This window comes from Ursus maritimus, unplaced genomic scaffold (genome assembly GCF_017311325.1).
Source record: "Ursus maritimus isolate PB19 unplaced genomic scaffold, ASM1731132v1 scaffold_3, whole genome shotgun sequence".
In the NCBI taxonomy this organism is placed as follows: domain Eukaryota; kingdom Metazoa; phylum Chordata; class Mammalia; order Carnivora; family Ursidae; genus Ursus; species Ursus maritimus.
Window position 1 is genome coordinate 6114765 of NW_024425563.1, and position 10306 is coordinate 6125070.

At 55.8% G+C, this 10306-nt stretch overlaps 1 protein-coding gene across 1 annotated transcript in view; it reads right to left on the bottom strand.

Annotated features, from left to right (window-relative positions):
* Positions 1–10306, bottom strand: part of AGAP3 (ArfGAP with GTPase domain, ankyrin repeat and PH domain 3) — a 55634-nt gene that overhangs the window by 44331 nt on the left and 997 nt on the right.

The window sequence follows — 10306 nt, forward strand, 5'->3', positions numbered from 1 at the left end:
GAAAAGACTCCCGGGGGAGGCCCCTCCCCACTCTCCCGCCAGCGAGAAGACACAAGGCCCCACGATGACACTTGGCCCCCACCCTATGTGGCCTCCCAACTTCTGGCCCTGTTCCCCGAGGGCTGTCAGAGGGCTGATGGCCTGCAGCTCCACCTGCCCCCTGCTCCTCCGGCCAGCAGGGCTCACCAGGCTGGGGAGGGCCCCTCGGGTAGCACCATGACCCCGGAGCAGGACAGAGCACAGTGATACAGGCAGGAGGCTCCTTGAAGGACCTCCCGTGCCCAACAGGGCTCCCGGGCTGGGTACAGAGCAGGGAGGCCTCCTGGTTGTTGGTCAAGCATTCTCTGCCAGGCCAGGAGGCTCACCCAAGACTGGCTCAGGGTTCCGTGTCCACAGGGGAAGCACTGAGTGAAGCAGATACCAGCTTATGACAAATGCCTGCTGGGGGTAAGAACACCAACTGCTCTAGGCCCAGTGAGGGACAAAACTGGAAAGGTGGGCCTTGGAGCTGGACAGACCGGGTTTAGAGCCCTACCTGCTCAGTGTGTGTCTGATAGAGTCTCTCCTCAAGGGCGGTAACACCCCCCCTGGAGGGGCCCCTGTGCTGCTCAGGGCCCACTGAGTCCGCAGGCAGACTGGGGCCCAGGAAATGACAAGAGAACCTTTAACATAGGTTCAGGACCGGGTCTCCGTCCCAACAGTGCCAGGGCTGGGGAGAACGAGAGATCGACAAAATGATGGTTTCTGTCTTCTCAGGCTGGCTGAGGCCGCTCTGAGAAGTCCCATGGAAGACATCACAAGGGACTGCCCAACCTACCCCGCCTGCAGATTCCCTGGACAGAGAATCCGGGTCCTTCTTGCCACTAACAAGAGGAGGGAGGTTAAAGGAGCCTAGCGTTTTATTGCTGCAATACCATGAGATGCGGCTTCCTGGGTGTGGTCCATGATAACCTCACCTCTGAGCAGGCAGGGGGAGGAAAGCCTCCTTCCTTACTGCACTGTAGGGAGCTGGGCTGACAGCAAGGAGGCCAGCCTAGAGCTGTGGGCTGGGGGGCTTTATTCTGTGTTGCATGTCTCCCAGGAGTATGCATACATTTACAATCTCTCCGCTACAATATAAATATATATCCCGCTATTTTATATATACATACAACCCAGCATAAATTAAGGGCAAAACATAAACCGCAAAACCCTACAGAAACAGTTCCCCCCCCAAACGTCAGGACGGGGTGAAGAGCATATTGTGACATTTGCTGGTTACACGCAGCAGCATCTTGGCACCACTGTCACAGGTCACGGCTGAAGGCAAGGTGACCAGCAGGATCCATTGCCCAGCCCACCTCCTCTTGTGTAGTGGAAGGAGGTCACCATGATGCAAAAAAGCCTGGGGGCCTGACTGGGCCCTGCTGCTAACCAGTGACCTTGAACCCGCCTGTCCTGCGGAGCCGGAGGGCTGGGCTCGCCCTTCTCCAACTGTGCACGGTGGCCCGGGCCATGCAGTCAGCACCCTCTCCCCCGACCGTGTGCACCTCCCAAGCCAGCATTCCATGGGCCCTCGTAGCAAGCTGATACGCGGAAAGCCAGCTAGTCCACACGAGCCCCGTCCACCGACAGCTCACCGGCCTGCATGTCCACTCCTGGGTCGGGCCACCAGCACTCGAGACCACGCGGGCCCATCCCGCAGCAGAGGGAAGGAGCCGTGGGAATAGCCATGCCTTTGCCCGCCCACCTTTCTTCCCTCGCCCGAATTCAGGATTACCCTCCAGGCCGGCAACAGGTAGGCCCAGGGCTCAGAGGTCAGCGGCAGCTGCGGGGCATGCAGGGGCCGCACAAGGACACCCGAGCTACACTGAGCCTGTGGCCAACCCGCCAGTAATGAGGCGCCACCTGCGAGGCGCCCACGACACACGCGTTCATCTCGTAAGAACGGGCCCTGGGCTCACAGCCCACCTCCCATGCTGGGGCAGAACCGCATGAATGCGGCTCCCAAGTGTGGAGCGTGAGAACCCCGTGACAGGGACAGGTTCCGCGGGGGTGCCCTCACCACAGCGGTGGTCTTCAGGCTTTCAGAAAACACACGGTGACGAAAAGCGACTGCAGACTCAGTCAACTTCTCAATGGATCTGTTTGCAATCAATCACCAGAGCCATAGCGGGTGCTTGGAAAGCGCACGCCTGTTGCCTGGCTGATGGAAAACAGCAGGACCTACAGGAAACGCATGTTATTATTATTATTATTATTTTAAGATTTCTATTTAATTTGAGAGAGAGCAAGAGAGAGAGAGAGGGAGAAGCAGATTCCCCGCTGACAAGGAAGCCCGACACGGGGCTCGATCCCAGGACCCCAGAATCCTGACCTGAGCCAAAGGCAGACGCTTAACCGACTGAGCCACCCAGGCACCCAGGGGACGTTATTATTAATGCAATACTTTATAAAGCTAAATCAAAAAGGATGCACTTTTGTGTTCACTTTTTACACAAACGGGTATTCTTTGGTTTATTCCGGCCTAAAATTAGAGCTGCTTTTCCACTGCCACGGCCACAGGCCCTGCGTGGCTACGAGCGCTCAAGATTCGGCATGTCCCAGGGGAGCGGTGCTGAGGGCGGAGCTTGAAGACGGGGTGAGAAAAGAGTATAAAAAACCCATTAATAACTTCTCATATTGACTGCATGTGGAGATAACATTTCAGACACACAGGGTCAAATAAGATACAATACTAAAATTCACTTCACCTTTTTTTGTTTTTTTAACCTTTCTTAATACGGCTCCTTGAAAATTTAAATGGACACGTGGGACTCACCTTCGTAACTGGACAGTGCTGGATTGAGTCAACAGGCAATCAAATAAAGGCAATGCTGGGTGCCCATGGACACACTCCTGTGACAAGCTGTGGTCCAGGGCCTGGGCCCATCTGCTGAACCTCAAATCCTGAGGTGGTTCCCCACGCCGGGGCCCACCAGGCTATACCAGTTCACCCCAAACTCCGCCACTGCAGATTCTAAGCACCCCCGGAGGAGCCATGGGGCGCGGACACGGCGCCCTCAGTCCCCACTCCCACCCTGCAAAGGCAGCGGCCAGCACCTAGTGTATGAATGATGGAACAGGACCCAGCACAAGACGAGCACTTCCGAGGGAACAGTAATGGTCTGAAAGTTCTGCACGCATTCGCCGACTTCATTCTCACACCTACACGATGAAATGGGCGCTTGTTAACCTCATTTCAGCAACAAAGAAGCCAAGACGCAGGGAGATGAAGGGACTCACCAAAGGTCACACTGCTACCAACTGGTAAGTCTGGGATTCAGATCTAGGCAGTGTGGCCCCAGAACCAGGTTCATAACCATTACCCCCAGTAGACGAGGAAGGACACCCAGCATTCAGTCGACCACATCACCCAATGTAAAGCAGTCTAGAATAGTCCATATTCCATCACCAAGCAGAGGAGCGCTTGGGAGCAACTAAGAGGCACCAAATCTTCACAGCTCTTCACACCAAAGGCTCTAGGGCCTTCCTATAGAGCCTGATTAACCCCAAATCCTCAGGGCAGAGAGGTCTGTCGGCCCCTCCCTGGGAGACAGCAGGCAGCAGAGCCAGCAGGGCGAGCACTGCAGGGTCCAGATCTCCCAGCCTCGCCGGCCCCACCACGCACACAGACACATCGCCGGAGAGGTCGGGACTGGGCTCGAATCCCACTCTACGAGCTTGGGCTCTGGGTTTGCAAGCCATCAAAACATCAAATTAAAAGGCAAAAGAGAAAGTGCTGTAGGCGGGCACACCAACGGTGGCCAGGAGGGGTGCCGACAGACAAGAAAGAGAAAGAAAACCACCCGCTATAAACAGGCACAAAAACAGAGCAGGCATAGCCCTCCAAAATCACGTGGTGTGGGTCGCTCTCCTCAGCGCCCAGAGGACAGCCCGGTCAGCTCAGCCCAGGGTCTAGGGGGCCCGAGCCCCGCCTGACAGCCCGAGGCCATGGCTTCCCGCCAGCAGACAAATGCTCACTTGAGAAAAATCCACATTAAGAGATTAAAACTATCTTACATGCTGTAGGAAAAGAGTAACAAACCAAGAGGAAAATGAATAAAGGACATGAACAGAATTAAACAAAATGCAAATGACCAAAATTGTTCTTTAATGTTGACTCTCAATAGTCATCAAACCAACACAAAAACAACAAGGAAAAGCATCTAATGGTGGTGGTGGTGGTGTTTTTAATCTATGAGGTGGGCGGGGGGCAGTGTGGCGTGCAGCAAAAGTCCTAAAAACATGCACTCCTGACCGTCTCGCCATTTCCTTTTGGGAATTTGTCCCAAGGAAGCGACCAGACAAGTATACGAAGGTCTATGTGCAAGAAGATGCATGAGAAACCATACTCTCTTTAAAAGGCATCCTACAGCCTTTTATTTTATATTTTGGTTTTTAAAAGGTTTCATTTATATATTGGACAGACAGACAAGACTGCGGCAGAGAGAGAGGGAGAAGCAGGCTCCCCGCTGAACAGGGAGCCCGACTCAGGAGTCGATCCCAGGACCCTGGGATCATGACCTGAGCTGAAGGCAGACGCTTAACCGACTGAGCCACCCAGGCGCCCATGCAGTCTTTTAAAATAGTGGCGAGCATTCGCTGTGCGCTCGCTCGGTGCCAGGCCCCACCGTGAGCCCCTCGCACACACGACCCCAGCAAGCCTTACGTGGCGCCACTCTGCGGGGAGGTTTTGTTATTTACCCCTGCGTCACGCTCAGCCCAAGGCGCACCCCGCGAACAGGCTGGACCGGAGGCCACAGAGCCAAGACTGAGATGGTCCAAGGACCCGTGTGGGGAGTCACGGCGAACTGCACAGAATCAAGAGAACGCAAGTCTCAAAAAAGACAGGTCAAGCAAGGGGTGACCTGCCCGTCGCAGCCTGGCAGGCATGAGAACCCAGGTCTCCCGATTCCCCGGCAGGGAGCTACCAGACGAGCAGAAGAACGCAGGGGCTCCCATTCTCCCAGCACGGTGTTTTCCACCAAAATCCCACTTTTGTCGAGAAATGCCAATAACATCAAATCAATCACAGTCGTTGATAGCAGATATGCGTAGGGTAGAAAACACCTAGAAAACACCAGAGGGACGCACATCGGGCAGCCCGTGGCTCCTACCTCTGGGGGCACTGGGAGGGGGGGCACACGTTCCTTCTACTTCCTTCCCTGTCTAAATTTGTTATAATAAGCGTGCATTACTTTTGCCACTTCCACATAATATTCAAATGTTTTAAATATATATCTACGCTGCTTGGGGAGGGGAGAGACACGTCCCAGAGCCACCATTCGGCTGGCGATTCAAGACATCCAGAAGAAGATTACGGCAGGAAAGAGGAGCCCTAAATTCTCTCTAAGCTGTATTCCAAGTGTGCACAGGTTAAACTGGAGGTCAAAAAGCTTCCCTGAGAGGCACCTTAGGAGGGTTGATGGGGCATCTGGTCTGAGCCACCAAAGCACATTCATCTATCCGTCCACGTCCACGGGGGAGGCACCAGCCCTCCAGCCGGAAAACCAGTTCCTGCTGCTCCTAGTTGCTCAATCTAAGTCCCAGGCTTTGCAAAATGGGGATGATACCTGCATGCCTAGAAAGAGACCCGCCACGTGTGGCAAAGGCCTCAGAACGATGTCCGGCGGGCAGGCAGAGAATGCTAAGCCGTGGAACTCAGCACCAGCCAATGCCTACATCCCAGAAGCACGTGCTCCAGGCCACCTGCCCTCTCCCACTTCCTTCACCCTAAGGCTCAGCTCCATGTCCCAAAACTACCTTCCCTTTACCCCTCGGCCTGCAAGTCTGTGAGAGGTCAGAAGGAAAGCAATCTGGTTAAACCAATTTCAAGTTACCTGCATATTAAAAAGAGAAGGTAGGCCAAAGGCCCCCGGCTGGGCGTTCAGGTGATGCCAAGTAAGGACACAGTTCTCAGGGCCCCAGTCTGCCCCTCTCCCCGCCCCCAGGCCTCGGTTCCCCTAAGCCTGCTTCTCAAGAAAGGCATCTTCGCTCCCTCCACCCCTAAGGTTCTGAGGCCACGGACTCCCTGACAGCTCATAGGGAAGGCTCACAGTGCAAATGCACAGTGTGGACACTAAGGACTTATGGGTCGGCCTCCCCTCCTGCCTGCTCTCCCCCTGGCCACTGTTCCCTCTGCCACTCACCCCCCGCCCCCCTCAAGAGCCTGCTCTCAGCCACACCTGCCCTAACGCTCCTGCTTCACCCTCACAGAGTGGCCCAGCTCCCCCAGGATTCCATGCCATCTTACGGGGTCTCCTGGAACACGGTGAGGTATAAGTAAATTAATACAGGATAAAGCATGAAAAACTCCCAAACCAGGGTCCTCTGGCCTGTCCCCTCTGGACTCCGTGCCCCAGGCGTGCAGACTGTTCCTTGAACACCACACCATACTTTCTCCATCCCTTGCTGCCTCTGCAAACCTGTTCTCCGGGATCCCCATGCCTGGCATACACATTCAACTAAGAGATGAAAGAGGAAAGTCAGCAGTCTGAGCTAGCTGCCACAGGGTGCTGTAGGAGCAAGGACTGTCGTATTTGTAGGGGGTCTTCCACCGGGCAGAGAGCAGAAGCTCAGTGGCAGAGGACTGAATGGGGGGGATGCCATCTCTGCTACCTGAGGTCCTACAGCCTGAGGAGGTGGTCTTTCCATCCCTCTCCCGTGACCTTGAAGAAAGGGGTCTTGAGGAGTCTTCCCCAGGCTCTAACCTTTGCCCCGGTTTTCTTAAAATCTGGGCTTTATTCCCACCACTCCCAGCCCCCCCTCTGGCACCTCCTACAGGCTGATCTGTTCACCTGCAGGGTCCAGAGTGCCCGTGTGGCCCCTCCCCGCCTCCTCCCTGCCTTCCACTGTGCTACATGCAACTGGGCCACAAGGGAGGAGCTAAATCAATGTACCTGGAACAAATATGACTTTCCCCGGCCACTAGCACCCACACAGACATCCTCCTTTTCAGAATTCCTAGAGCTCTTTGGTGCAAAGTCCTGCTGAAGCCTCCAGGCCCCCACCAGGCACTCATTCCCGCAACCAGCTAATTACCGGCATGCCCGGGGAAGTGACAAACCCAGATCCCTGGGCCCCCATCTCAAGCCGACTGAATCAGATCGCTCGCAGGAAGCGGCGGAAATGTGTACTTCAGCAGGTCCCCCAGGTGGGTGTTACTACCAGGCTGGCGACCGGCTACCCTGAGGAAGAGGCAGAAGGGCAAAGGAGCCCAGGAGAGAGCGTCCCTGTCTCCAAAATGGCTACGGTTGCTCTCCACCTGTCTCAGCATCCCAGGGCCGCTGCCAGGATCTCATCACCCAGAGGAAGCAAGACAAACTCAAGCCCCAGGCAGGCCTGCGAGGGAGAGTCGCTGCTGAGGGGGCACCCCCTGCCCGCTCCCTCTGAGCCATCCCCAGCATGCCCTGCCCACAGCTCAGGGGCACCGTCCCTCTCTAGCCTCAGCTTGAACCCACCAGGAAAACCTGCACCTGCCAACTGATCTCAGTCCCAGAGCACTACCAAGCCCCACGTCCTGGTGGCGGGCCAGCAGAGCCTGAGGAAGCCCTCAAAGAGTGAGGTGCCGCAGGAATGCTCAGGGGGACTCCGCTGTTTAAAAAAAAATGTTGGAGGAAAACAAAGGGGACAGCAACAAGTCACCACCAGCTGACCAAGCCCAGTTCCTGCCCAACGAGTAGCCACACGGCACATCCAAGGCCACGGTGCGCTTCCCAGGCCTCGCCGTGGGTCTGCAGGGCCCACCCCCGCTCAGACTCCACTGGGACAGACCTCCCGGATAACGGATAACGTCTACTCAGACACCAGCCCGCCTTGCCAGGCCACTTGCTGGGACCCCGAGGCTGCTTCTCCCAGCAGCTCGCCCTGGCTCCTGGCTCACTTGGCCCAGTGTCTGGAGCTTCCACGTGCCCAGGCTGTCCCCCATTTGGCCCGAGGCCCAGTTCCTCTGCAGCCCTCTTTCTAGGACACAGCCAGGAGACCTGAGCAAGTCTCAAGAGCTCCTTTCCTTGCAGACTCCTACCCGAGGTCCCGCATGATCCCTCCTTTGTCCAAGCCTCAGTTTCCCCACCACAGAGATGAGACTGGCTCAGAGGCTCTGCCCACAGTTAAGTCTTTTCTATCCCTCCACCCCACCTCTGGGTTACACTCTTTCATTCCTCAAAACTGCAGGATGGACACCGTTTCTCCTTCCTTGGCCTTTGGTGGAAAAGGAACTAACTTTTCAGAAACAATCCGTCTCCCCTCAAACCCTGTCCTGAAACAGGGAAGCTGAATGTTCCTGTGAAACAATGGGAAGGGCGGGAGGAAGCCCTGGCCACAGGGTTAGAGGTGACTGAAGGAGGCAGGGAGAAGACCGGAGGGCAAGGTGCCATCACGTTCCCTCAGTCCCAAACGGATCCTGACTACGTCTCCTAGGTCACCTTCAGAGCTGGGACAAATAAATCCCTCACCGAAGTATTACCGGAGTGAAGCGGAAGCTTATTATACACTAGGAAAATGTCATCCCTTCCCGCTAAGAGGCTCGGCCCTAGTAAACACAGACCGGCCTCCCCGGCTACGGATGTGTTATGTAACACGAGGACCCAGGTCTGCTGGGCCCTGGCAGGGGGGCTCGGTCAGGCTCACAGGGAGAAGGGGAACGCCCCGAGAAGCTGCTCCCCTCCCACCCCCAAGAAAGAAGGTGGGGACGCTGTTTTACAAGGCAGCAGCAATATGGTTTGGCAGATGGAGGGACTCTACTGCAAGAAGGGTACAGGGCAGAAATTGGAGAAGGAGTTTTCTGGGTTTTTGGTTTTTTTTTCTGCCTGCCTAGGGCTGGGTGACAAAAGTGGGGAAGCAGGGGTGAGATGGGTACTAAAGATGGATTCTAGGAGACAGGCTGGGAGAAAAGGGGGAGCAGGAAGAAAGAGGTGGGAGGCCCTGCCAAGAAAGAGCAGGGAAGCAGGGATCAGGAGAGCTGAGAGCGGATGTGTGAGGAGCAGCTGGGCCTGGTGACAATGAGACATCGGGTCCCAGGATTCACGATGGTGATACCAAGCTTCCAGGCCAAGCAAACAGAACATGAGGTACTTCCAAACCGCAATGGGGAAGTTGGTCACGGGGAAGGGCTCTAAGAGGGGAAATTCTGCCTGTCATGTTGAATTCAAGACAGGATGAAAACTCAGCGCATCCCAGGAACCATGGCCTTCACGTCACAGAAGATGCCCAGCTGGCGACCTCCGGAGCTGGGGTGTGTGTTGGGGGAGGGGAAAGGGGCAGTCACAGGTCATGTTAAGGAAGTTGGAGCTGGATGGGAATCTGGCTAATTCCTGCCCCTCCCTGCTCGGGGAAGTGCTCGGCAGCCGATGTCTTTCTTTCCTCAGTCCCTTCCGTAGCTATCCCACCAAGTCTCTTCACCAAAACGAGCTGGGGGTATCTTAGAGCCTATTGGGAACTTCTACTTCCTGGGAAGGACAGTGAAGCCACAAGGCATGGCCGCTCTCCCTGCCCCACCCGCTTCGGATCTAGGAGAAAAATTTGGTCATCTCCTCTCTTTGGGGCCCTAGGCTCACACAAATGCCATCTTCTGGTCCCCAGCCACAACGGTGATTCAGGCCATTTACTCAGATCCATGTTAATGAGTTTTTCCTGTCGCCTAATTAGTTCACAGTGAACTCAGCCTTGAGAGGAAAGAGGTAAGAGAGGACTGGGGAAAGGACAGAGGAAGTCTTCAGATTAGAACGTTGCGAGAACAGGGCAGGACCCCAACTCTTAATGGGGTCCTCTACTCCCAAAATACTGAATGCTCCTTCCCCAACTGGGGGCCTTCCAAAAGCAGAAAGAATGTTCAGGTGAGCCCCCAGAGCCTCACAGAAGATGAGAACGTGGCCCTAATTGTGAGACCCAAGAAGTAGACAGGTCCCTGCCCACAACTCCATCTCATCACCAAAAAACCCCCTGCAATTCCCCCTGCATTTCCACTAAAGCTGAACCCACCACCTGCTGGTGGGCGTCCCCCTTCAAATGGAGCGGGGAGGAGGCAGATGACCCAGGGTGAGGCCCATCTGCTCCTTGGGCGCTCAAAGGTCACAGTGCCACCAGGCTTTCTGTGGGTGCGGCGAGCCCCCACCACATCAGGGGTCGTGGGATATGTGCCAGCAGCGTGCACCCACTTCCTCTGCCCACCTTGGCAGCCAGAATCCCGGGCCCAAAAGCCTAGAGAAAGGAGCGCTGGGCAGGGCAGCAGCCCGGGGTTCTGGCATTCGACGCCCGGCACCGTGTCCATGGAGGTCAGTCACCCCCC